Below are 12,211 nucleotides of genomic sequence, written 5' to 3'. Positions count from 1 at the left end.
AGCTTTACATTCAGAACCTTAAATGCTCCTGTTCAAATATTGAGAACGACCCCTGTGTTTCATTTTGCAGTAAGTTTTAGGGAGGCCATACCTCCAGACCTCCTTGAAATTGGACGATGGTGTCTGGTGACCCTTGAGGAAGACTCGAAAGTGTGTCACTGGTAATCACTGGTGTGAAATGAAAGTACAAATAAACTGTGACTGTCTGGATCTACAATGCTCCCCAGGGGCTGAAGAGATGGCTCAGTGATAAAGAACACTGGCTGCTGTTCTAGAGGACCCAGGTTTGATTCCTAGTACCCACATGGCTGCTCAAAACTGGCTGGAACTCCAGTCCCTGGGGATCTGATGCCCTCCCTGGAGTCTATGGGCACTGCAGGCACATGGTGCCCAGACATAGGCACAGGCATTACATCCATATACATAAAGTAAAATAAGAAAATAAATAAATAAATAAATAAATAAATAAATAAATAAATAAATAAAGACACTGGCCATCTGTTTTTTAAAGCAATTTAAAAACAAATGAGCCGGGCGGTGGTGGCGCACGCCTTTAATCCCAGCACTCGGGAGGCAGAGCCAGGCGGATCTCTGTGAGTTCGAGGCCAGCCTGGGCTACCAAGTGAGTCCCAGGAAAGGCGCAAAGCTGCACAGAGAAACCCTGTCTCGAAAAACCAAAAAAAAAAAAAAAAAAAAAAACAAACAAACAAACAAAAAAAAAAACAAATGAAGTATGGAGTTTTAAGATAACATTTTATGAAAAGTTCCACAAGGGCCATGCATTGAAATTTAGTCCATAACTCATGGCACTTGTGCAAAATGGTGAAACATTCAGGCGCTCAGGACTAGTAGCAGGAAGTTAGATCCTTCAAGGCATACTCTTAAAGGGATCATTACGACTCTGGCTTCTCTTTGTCTGTCTTTGCTTTCCAGTGGTCATGATGTGAGTATGACCACTATGCCATTTGCTCTTGTGGTACGTTGTGCTGCCACATGCCCAAGACAAGAGGTCCACGTAACCATGGACTGAAACTGGAAGCCCAGACAAACGCTCTGCTTCATGGATTGATTCATTCAGGTACTTTGTCACAGTCATGGAATGCTGACTGGCATGTAGTCAGTAAATTCTTGCCATCATTGCCTTTCCATGTTAGCTTCTGCTCCTGGTAGCCTAGCTTCTCTTGTAGTACTTACACTGCTAATTCAAGTCCCTGAGTGTCTGATCCAGAGGCCCTGCCACTGCCTTGCTCCCTGAGTCCCTAGATGAAAATGATCAAGTCATGATCCCACTTTTAGACTAGTGTCAACAAAGTCGAATCACTATCCCCCAGGTGACCAAAAGCAGCTTTATTACCTTCTGTTTTTTAAAGAGTGACAGCTGCAGCAAGACCCGAATGGAGGTAGGGAGCCACCGAGAATTGGCCGTCTCATTCTTCTCAGCATTATTTCAATGATTTCACTAGTTGTGCAGATGTAGGACTCAGGCACCTTTGACCTCAGAGAAGCAACACTGTAAGGACTGTGCTGGGAGCATCTGCAATCCTTATGACACCCAGGTTGGAGGAGAGATGAGGACGGAAAGAGAAGTGATCTTGGGTCTCTCCATTCCAGAATTCAAGAATCAATCCCGTCCCTTCATTTTCGCTTCTGGGTTTGGGAGGGTAAATAAATACAGCTCAACATTAGCTGTAACCTGGGAAGCATAAGCACAAGCACCTTCACGAGTCTGCAAGAGAAGTCCCGGGACCAGCAGGCATCAGCCCACTTCTGAAGACCCAGATTCACAGGATCTACAGAACCCATCTCTGCGTGGGGTTGACGGTAACACATCACTTCATCACTGAGCTGCAACTCCTTCTGAGGCTGATGCTAAGCAAGATCTTATCTACCCCATAACTTTCCCACAGGGTGCTTGGAACATTCCACAGGGGCTGGACCCTCACAGGAAGAAACCTAACGTTTGCCAAAAAGCCATTGTGATGTTCATGTGATTAGTTGGAAAAATAAAAGTAATACCTTCAGAAGAGTGAATATCACAGAGCTGCCTGCATTTAAGATCTGTTCTCTTGGGATACTTTTTAATCTGGAAGTGTGGGAAGCCACTGCTTCTGCAGTTTAGCGTGCTGATGTTGGCATGGCCTCCATGAGAACTCTCTGTCTTTTAATGAGTGAAACAAAGGAAAACATTGGATTAGAAGTTGAGTATAATAGGCTGTGACATTTCCTGAACTAAGATTCCAAAGTCTGCTTTTTCATTTTTTAAAATCCCAGAAGATCTAGTTAAGATGGAAAGTGTGATTTCACCAGGCAGGGATGAGATGCACCCCAGGGAAAGCCCTCAGCTGTTGAGACATACCATCACCTCCAGATATTTCAGTCATGGCATTTCTGACTTAGCTATCATAAGCTGCTTTTACAGTTAAAAAAAAAAAAAAACAAAACACTTTCAGCTCTGTCTGTTGTTTGCGCCTGAAGCTTATCCAACCACGGTGAACTTTTTAAATTAAATTTTAAAATTTATTTTACATACCAACCACAGTTTCCCCTCTCTCCTCTCCTCCCATTCCCTCTCCCCACCTCCTTTCTACCCCCACCCCCCATCCACTCCTCAGAAAGGGTAAGGCCTCCCATGGGAGTCAACAAAGCAAGGCATACCAAGTTGAGACAGGACCAAGCTCCTCCCCACTGCATCAAGGCTGAGCAAAGGCATCCCCCCATAGGAAATAGGTTCCAAAATGTCAGCTCATGCACCAGAGACAGATCTTGGTCTCACTGCTTGGGGCCACAAACAGAGCAAGCTGCACAACTATCACCTGTATGCAGAGGGCTTAGGTCGGTCCCATGCAGGCTCCCTAGCTGTCCATCTAGAGTCCCTGAGCTCTCACGACCTGGGTCAGCTGTCTCTGTGGGTTTCCCCATCATGATCTTGACCCTCCCCCCCCCACTTGCTCATACAATCCCTCCTCCCTCTCTTCAACTTGACTCCCAGGGCTCGGTCCAGTGCTTGGCTTCCATAATGAACTTTTGTGGTGACGGCATGCACATATGTCAGAGAGTCCTCTTCCCTGGAGTATTGTTCTGAAGGAGGCTGGGACCCTCCATCACCATTTCTGTCATTATGAATCTGCAGAATCTTGAAGGTCTTTGAAAATATCCCTGGAGAAATTGTTCGCTCCACAGCTGAGGTTCTCTTGGCTGTCCTAGACAATGAATGAAAAGAATGCCTAACTAGCATAACAAAGAGAGTGTCCTTACCTCTATCCTAGTATCCTTAAGGATCTCCAAGGCACCCATAGCTCTGAAACTCCCCCAAGATGTTTTTTTCCATACTTCACAGATCAGTGGTCCTGCCACGAGTGGTGGCTCCCCAAGATCCTCTCGTTTAGTCAATGACCATCTTTGGTGCGGTCGCCTCTGCTGAAACCCTGTGCTGGGGCTTTCCTCCACAACTGCACTGTAAGACAATGTGGCTTAGATGTTGATCTGCCCCACACCTGTTGGGACTAGGAAAGACTGAAGCAAAACACAACATGTATGACACTATGACACGTATGAGGTTTTTGCATTCCCCCATCCTTGATGCTGAGAGTGCTCTTGAACTTCCTCTGCTCTTCTCTACCCTCAACCCCGGGGATAAACTTCTGCTAGAAGCTTCCTCAGCTTCTCCAGACATGGGTGTCTTAACAACCCAACTCCTTCTTTTGTCTGGTATGCCTGGTACAGCCTGAGACCAAAGTATAGGTGCTATCTGGGATCCCTGTTAAATATTAAATACTTGGGAATGCAGGAATTCAGAAACGACTCCCTCCTCTTTCTTCCTTGTGTAAATGCAGAGTTTTGGCTTACTAGAAAGATGACATTTTTCATTCAAGTTAGAATCTCATGGTTTGATACAAAACACCACCAATATTCAAACTATAAACAAAATTTAGAATGTAGTTCCATTCACCAATCTCTTCATTCTTGGTCAAGTTAGGAAATAGAGAGTTTGTAGCAATGAAGGAGGTATATAAGAGGGACCAGTGATAAATCCATCTCTGATTTTTCAGAATAGCATTAAAGCAGAACAGAACAGAGCTATAACAGAGGACATACTTATCTGTTGACTTCTGAGATTTACTTTCTGCTGACTTTTAACCAGGCAAGTTCTTTGAGGCAAAATACTTCATAGAGACAGAACACACACACAGGCCCAGGTCGGGAAGTCTTCTTTAGTCAGAACAGCTTGATGCCTTTTCTGTGCAGGCTCATATTTCCGGAAACCCCTGCAAAGAATCCTACACGCAGTTGCATAATCCTCGTGTGGGCTGAGGGTGGAGGTGCGATGTTATATAAGTTCACCCCGACTGCACATCAAGGCAGAGCGGCCAAGCGATGCTTCCCTCAACCAGAAGCAGAGCTCCCAGAATGATCTCATCAGAAGAAAAATGATGACAGCTGGTGGCTTAAATAAAGCTTCATGACAACGTGGCAGGCGAGCCACACCTACACATTCTCTCCGTTTGCTGTTTGGCTGTAAGCACAGCACACACTTTCCGACAAACTCTAAGTGTTGGCGCTACTTCTGTGTTGAATCATCGTCAGAAGAGCTGGGCAGCCGGCATACATGAGAGCAACTGTGCTTTGTGGATGGTGAAGAGCCTAGTATCCAGGGTAAGATTCCAGGGAACAAGCCCTTGCTTTGTGCAAACATGAATAACTTTCTGAGGCTCCCAAACTCTTGTTTTTTCCCCATTGTAAAATGGTGACAGCAATGATACCTATGTTTTGTGCTGATTTTCTGTAGAGGGCAGTGCTGGGGATAGAACCCAGATAAGCACCCTATCACTGAGCTATACTCAAGCCCTTTGGGGTTTCCTTAAACATTAAGTGATTAGCATTTCTTAACAAGTTTATCATAGTCCATGGCATCTAATTGTTGTATTTTGATTTTGTTTTACTTTTTGCAGCATTGGATGCTGAATCTCACCCACATGCTGGACCCTGCAACTGTCCACCACCAGCCCCTATAGCCACTGCTTTTAAATATTAACTTTTGCTATGGTTCAACAAACACTGGGGTATTGTCCACTGGGTACATGAAGTTATTATAATTATTACTCAAAGAGAGGAAGAGACAAATGAGTATCTATACTGTTTAATTGCTGGGGGTGGGGGTTCAAAGGAAATAAATGAAGCAAAGTGGAGACACGGATTCAGCTCACAGACTGTGATTTTGAAGTAGAGTAAGATAGGAACTCCTCCCATAAGCCTCATCCATTGCTGGCAAGTCTGTAAAATAGTGCAACCATTTTGGAAAACAGCTTTGCATTTCTTCAAGGGAACCCTGGAAGGAATAAGTATGGAGTTACCTATTTGTCTGGTTATGCCTCTTAAGTACATACCCAAAGAGAACCCAAAATATACATCCACACAGTTTTCAATATGTATAGCACAGCAGCAGTGTTTATAACGTCCAAAGCAGAAATCCAATTAATGTTTATCATCTGATCCACAGTTAAATTCAATGTCGTTTGTACATTCAATGGAGTATGATTTGAGTATTAAAAGATGAGATAATGACATGTGCTACACTGTGGATAAACCTTGATGATATTATCCTAAGTAAAATAATCCAGCCATTAAAGACCATTTGTTGTATGGTGTCATGTATATAAATTGTCCAGAATAGGCAAATTAATAAGGGAGATTAATGGTCCCAAATAATGAAATCCAATAGATACAGGGCTTACTTGGGGGTGATTATAATGATCTGGGATGAGATGGTGGTGGTTGTTGCCAAGATCTACATGCATACAAATACCTACTAAACTGCATTCTTTATTTCTTTTTCCTGTGTGTGTTTGTGTGTTTTTGTGTGTGTGTGTGTGTGTGTGTGTGTGTGTGTGTGTGTGTACACCTGGAGGCCAGAGGTCAACCTAGTATGTCACTTCTTAGCTGTACTCCACTGTTTTCTTGAGACAAGGCTTCTCACTTGGCTTGGAACTCACCAATTAGGCTACACTGGCGGTTGACAGGCCTTGGAGATTTGCTCATTTCTGCTCTCTAGTGCTGGGATTATGAGCGTGTCTGACCATGCTGCTGGTTTTTTGACCTAGGTTCTGGAGATCAAGCCTAGGTTCTCATGTTTGGCAAACACATTGCCAACTGAGCCGCCACACCAGTCCCAAACTGTATGTCTTAAAAGGGATGACTCTCATGGAATGTAAACTGTATTTTCCATAAAAGAGAAGCAATCTATACAAACATTTAAGCCATCATTATTACCTAATGATAGCATGTGTGGGGGGCCATCCCTCACCCCCACATTTCCCCAGAGTACTCGAGTAGGAGCAGCAGGAAGTATTAGATAGAAGAATAGAGGGGAGAGAAACAGAAAATACAGGCTAGCCTCTAGAGGGCCTGGATCCGAATCCATCAGGCCTCAATTGTCTCTGCCCTAAGGTATTTAAAGGAAAGGCAAGGGGTAGAACAAAAGACCTCCCCCGCAACAGCCAAATGCAGACCATCTCAGACACTTGCACCCAGGCCCGTGGTCCAATCATTCTCTCTATGCAGACCTGCTGGGTAAAGCCACTAGGAAACCTGAAAATGGGCTCCAAGAAGCATGTAAAATATGCCATTTAAATACTTGATTCTGTTATGTTTTAGATATGATTTGCCACCAAAAGTTCACATGGTGAAAACTTTGTCCCTAATGCAATGGTGTTGACATACTGAGACATTTATGATTTGATTAGCTTATGGAATACCACCATTTGAAGGGAGTCATGTAGTTCTTTTAGAATCAGGTTTATTCTACTTAGAGAACGTTGTTGTAAAAGAACAAGTCTGGTCCCTCCCTTTATTCATTCCTCACTTCCATCTCTCTGCTCCTCTGTAATGCCATCCATCATGCTACGACATAGGCAGCCTTATGGGATTAGGCAACACAATCCTGGAATTTTAGCCTCTAAAGCTGTGATATAAACAAACCTCTGTTTTTTATACATTACCTAGTATCAAGTATTGTTGTAGAACACACAAAACTGGCTAAGACACATGGGCTAGCGGGCCTTTGAGTTGCTGTGACAGAACGGGCAATGTAACTTAAGAGAAGGAGGGTTTCTTTTGCTCATCGTGCCTGATGCGTCATTCCTTTGTGGTGGAGAGGATGGGGTGAACAGAGCAAATCCCACTGCAGCAAATAGAGAGACAGAGAATGACTGCCCTTAGCTGGCTCTCTCCTTTTTCCCAGTTTATTTCATTCAGAGAGGACAGTGAATTCAAAGTAGGGCTTCCCCTCTCAGCTAACTTATCTTCTCTGGAAATGTCCACACTAACATGCCCAGAGATGTATTTTACTGATCCCCGGGCACTTCCCAATCCAATCAAGTTGACACTCAAAATTAATCATTGAGGATACCATCCTAAAGAGAAAGTGTTGTAGAATATTATTTTAAGGTGTGTTACTTTTGTTCCTGTTGCATTTAACTCTGTGACGCTGTGCTACTGTGCCTGTCTAAAACGCCTGATGGTCTAATAAAGAACTGGCCAATAGCAAGGCAGGAGAAAGGATAGGTGGGGCTGGCAGGCAGAGAGAATATATAGAAGAAGAAATCTGGAGGGAGGAGACATAAAGGTAGCCAGAGAAGGAGGAGGACTCCAGGGGCCAGTCACCCAGCTGCACAGCAAGCCACAGAGTAAGAGTAAGATTTACAGAAATAAGAGACTGGAAAAACCCAGAGGCAAAAGGTAGACAGGTTATTTAAGTCAAGGAAAGCTGGCAAGAAACAAGCCAAGCTAAGGCCAGGCGTGTATAACTAAGAATAAGCCTCCCTGTGTGATTTATTTGGGAGCTGGGTGGCAGGCCCCCCCAAAAGAGCCAAAACTAGCAACAAGAAAGCAGTTCAGCCTTTACCTTGAAGTAGAGTTGAGAATGGAATAGCAACATGGATGTCAGGACATGGGGTTATCAGGTCTCTTCTCAAGAGACCTTGGGCCTAAAATTGTTGCAGACTCCAGGTGGGTGCCACAAGCTGCACAGAAATAACACACAGTTGCAGCTGTGAAACTCACACTCTCCCCAGGAAAGTGGTTCCTAGGACTTCAAGCACCCAAGCAAGATGGCTGAAGAAGAGACTTTGGTCCCGAGTTACTTCTCAAGCTTCACTCCCGTGAGGAGAAAGGCATCCCTGCTCTGGCACTGTTTACCGCCAATAACCTTCCCGCCACCACCCAACTCGTGTCACCTGCCAGAGCAAAATGACTGGGGTGTGGCTTTTGTTTATGTTCTAGCAATGGTTCAAGGAGCTAGAACTCTGGTCACACACGTTTGAAGGGAACTATGCACCTCAAGAAAAACGAATATCTAATCTGTGCAATCAGAATTAAAAAGAATTGATTGCTTATGAGTGCCAGGTGCCACCGTAAGCCATTGATAAGTGATATCTTGTTTAATCCTTACCCAGACATGTGAGATAAATATTACTCTTTATTCTTACCCCTGGGGAGCTGACTTACTGATATGCTAGCAACCTGCTGGTTTTTAGTGGTGTGTCAACTTTGAACAATTGTTTTAATGGTTTATTTTCTAAATCTTTTTCAGTCTCTTCAGACTGCCATAACAAAAATACGATGGAATGGGTAGCTTAAAAAGCAGAAATTCATTTTCTAATGTCTCTGAACACTGAAAAAGACATGATTGACATGCTGCTGGGCTTGTGTTCTGGTGAGGACTTTCTCCTTGGGTTCCACACCGCCAACCTCTCACTGTGTCCTCGGGTGGCCTTTGTTGAGCATACTGAGAATGCTGGTATTTCTTTTTTTCCTATAGGACATCTACCACAATGGAGTAGAGATTCAACAGCATGTTATTGTTTTATCTTACTGACTTAGAACCTTTCTCCAAATACTGTGGATTATAGACTAGGACTTTATTATTCTTCAGAAGGCCACAAAATTTTATCCATACAATAAATAACCACCTTAGAATTACAATTTGTATCAATCATGTTATTATTTTTAAAAGGTTCCTGAAATCATGTAAGGTTAAGGCCCCACAAAACCTGGATCCGTTTAGGTTGCTCTCACATTGCACAGGAGGAAATGAATGTTTAGAGAGAAGGAATTTGCTGCTGGCAACACTACCAGTCAGTGCAGGATCAGTCCAGAAGCTACTGTGTGTGACCTTCAGTCCCTGGGCCAGCAAATTTTGCATCCCTGAGAGCCCATTAGGAACAAAAGCTCTCAGGTGCCTCACTAACTGGATCAGAATCTGCACCCTTCTCACATTCTAATTCAGGAAGCACCGACCTAGCTAGATTCACCTCTACCCATCTTTATGTCCCCTTGTGGTGACCCTGGGCCATCCTGGGCACCTTGTATATGGTCTGGGTGTACAGTAGTAGGGCCTCTGAGGTCCCAGGTGTCCCTCCCAGAGGAAAGGCAAGACTTGAGAGGAAAGGTAGAAGGGAAAGGGGAGATTGGGACACAGTAAGACAAGAAAGTCCCTCCAGTGACCTGGACTCTGGTGCTGGCTCTTTCCCCTGAGTCATCAGCCTCACCAGTCCCAACCCCGAGATGCACAGCTAGTGCTTAGCTGTGCTCTTGGATGAAAGGGACAGAGGTACAGCCTTTGTGTAGCACATAGGAAGTTGAGATCTGAAGAAGTGCAAGCGTGTTGCCTCCCCCTTCTTCCTTCAGGAACACCTTGATGGGAACCTGACATCATCAGTCCATGTGGACTAGTCACATCATGCAAACTGACAAATACTACATCCTTACCCCCTCAGCAATTACAGATAATTATCAGAATATCTTGGCTGTTTGCAGGTCTATAAAATATTTTGTGAAGGTCAATATTTGAAAGAGTGTTGGTTTGTTGAAAGGCATTTTAAAGTGCATGCAGGGAGGAATCATCCTCTTCCTGGAATCAGTGTCCTAACATGTCATTATGTTATTTGCTCTACTCAGATCAAGGTGTACATGAAAGCATCCAGTGACCTCCAAGGTCAAGTCATCTCGGCATGTGGTACTGTACAGAATCCTCCTCAGACCTTTGTTTTACAGCCTCTGTCTCAAAGAGCTATGCCTTCTGCGTGTTATTTCTGTTTTCCCTGTTTGGTTCTACCTATTACCGGCCTTCATAGGTACCTGTGAGAAAGATATGATTTTGGGAACAATTGTGCATAGATGGATCTGTTGGGACCCTTTCCATAAGGGAAGCTGGGTCCTGATTGTCAGGGCTGGCCTATTTACATTCCGAGCAGAGGCATCAGGAGCTTAGATCTGCCTACGGGTATTAAGCCCCAACCTTGCCTTGTGCTTCACTGTGGTAAGTCTTCTCAGTTTCTTCCACCCACTCCACTTCCCTTTTGGGTTTCTCAGATTATGGTGTTTAGTGGCTTCCCTAGAATTGGAAGTTGTCCAAGCCCAATGCTACCAGGGCCTTTTTCCTAGGACAGAAATGGGAAGCTCAGCCTTGAGGTGGACAGTGCCTGACTTCCTCTAATTCTTTTTGTGTGGTATTCTCTCTCTCTGAGAACCAACTGCCTTCCGTGCTCATGACTTCTAGCTGCTATCTCTGCCCACCATCTGAGCCACTGATACTTCTTGAGATATTCGCTGGGGTCTAGATCCCTAGTTCCTGGCCTGCTGGCCTCTCCCAGGCTACTCTTTCCCACAGTAGTGTCCAGAGCATGGAGAGATCTTAGAGATTCCAGGAGGTAACTTCTGATACCCACACCCAGAGCTGGAAAGCAGCCTAGAAATTCATTCACTCAATGTTCTCTTTATGTAGTGAGCCCTAATCCACCCTCACTTGCTCTCCTAAATGTTGAGAGTAATGAAAAAAATCAGACAAGGCCCACTGTTCGAACACCGAGTCACATTCTCAGGAAAGAAACCCAAGTCAAACACATAAAAACAAAAAACCATATCGAATACAGTATGGACATATGCATATACTTATATCCCATGTATATATAATTCACACACCCATATTTATTTATATAAATATAAAATTTGTATGCATATACATGGAAGCACTTTATAAACATACACACACACACACACACACACACACACACACACACACACACACACTAAAGTGATAAGCATCCATGAGGAACATCAAGACAATGACAATGAGCAAGAGTGTCAAATTCAAGACACTGGACAAGAAGCAGATGGGAATTGAGAATGGGGTTGTGCTTTAGTGCAAAGGGGTCACAAAAGGCCTCCCTGAGTAGCAGGTATCCGAGTAGAGCCAGCAGGGTTCATACAGATCCCAGAGGCCCTAGGGTGGGAAAGTGCTCTGAGTATTTGCATTCAGAATGAGGCCAGGCCATGCTGCAGGTGTGAAGTGGCTCACCTGTTCTGAGTGGGCACTGGGGCTGGGGGAACTGAAGGCTTTGCAACCACCCCAGGACTTACATTTTGTACAAAGTCTGACCTTCCCATCTTTCCTTAATCGGAAAGTTGGGGCTCAGAGGCAGAAAGGCTTAGGGCTGGCTTCTGAATACCGAGTCCAGTCACAGAATCTTGCATCTTACTAGTCTTTTATTCTAACTCGAAGAACCTAGTACAATTGCTGTATTTGTAGGGCTGAACTTCATAGCCACCAGGTTCTTTTCCTGTTCCCCTGGTGTCAATTAGCAGTGTGGAGAGGTGAGGTTTGGTGGATCTGGGCCTTTAGGTTGACTTGCCCTGAGGTTTCAGCACCTGCTGCCTCTGCTGGTATTTTTGCCCACCAGTCCGCACAGGAGTCGCCACAGTAATGTCCACTACTATCCAGTCAACCAGGCTGGCAAATCAAAGCATGCATCCAACCCAGTGCAGTTCTTGTTGGCACAGCAGGTCTGAACCAGCCTCACTGCTTTCTGATGTCTCAGGAACGTGTACCTGCACCCCAAACTACATCCCTCTCCACTTCCCGGTGCTGCACACCTAGAACCTCATGGACCACTCTCCCCGCCCCTCGCAGTAGCCCTGTGGCACTGACAAAGCTTCTTTTAGGTTCCGGGACAGAAATTGGGGCCCCAGGTACGCCTCTCTGTTTCTTCCACTCAATTCTCGACAGCTAGTCCACCGGCCTCGCCCTACACAGCCACAGGTGGCCAGGTGGTTCCCTGCCCAGTTCCTACCACCCGCCCGGCAGGCAGGCAGGCCGGCGAGCCGGTGCCCACCGCGGGGTGCGCGCCCCGCCCAGGTGCGCTCGGGCGGCGGCGGG

The 12,211-nt window shown here is 45.1% G+C and overlaps 2 long non-coding RNA genes across 3 annotated transcripts; one reads left to right on the top strand and one right to left on the bottom strand.

Moving 5' to 3' along the window:
* Window positions 1–724: 724 nt before the first annotated feature.
* Window positions 725–12,200, bottom strand: LOC128108233 (uncharacterized). Of its 2 annotated transcripts, none has more exons than XR_008217378.1 (5): window positions 6,996–12,200; window positions 4,096–5,326; window positions 3,256–3,454; window positions 2,017–2,158; window positions 725–1,693 (listed from the first exon to the last, which is right to left on the bottom strand). It is a non-coding gene; the product is annotated as an uncharacterized LOC128108233 (long non-coding RNA). The 2 variants fall into 2 exon arrangements; XR_008217379.1 differs by lacking the exon at window positions 6,996–12,200 and having other exon boundaries at window positions 725–1,259; window positions 1,355–1,693; window positions 4,096–4,957.
* On the top strand, window positions 4,549–5,628 carry LOC128108234 (uncharacterized). The gene is made up of 2 exons (XR_008217380.1): window positions 4,549–4,653; window positions 4,950–5,628. It is a non-coding gene; the product is annotated as an uncharacterized LOC128108234 (long non-coding RNA).
* Window positions 12,201–12,211: the final 11 nt, after the last annotated feature.

This window comes from Peromyscus californicus, unplaced genomic scaffold, assembly GCF_007827085.1.
Source record: "Peromyscus californicus insignis strain IS unplaced genomic scaffold, ASM782708v3 Scaffold_13__1_contigs__length_99412109, whole genome shotgun sequence".
Lineage (NCBI taxonomy): Eukaryota > Metazoa > Chordata > Mammalia > Rodentia > Cricetidae > Peromyscus > Peromyscus californicus.
The sequence above is the reverse complement of the archived record's forward strand: the minus strand, read 5'-3'. Positions and strand labels throughout refer to the sequence as shown.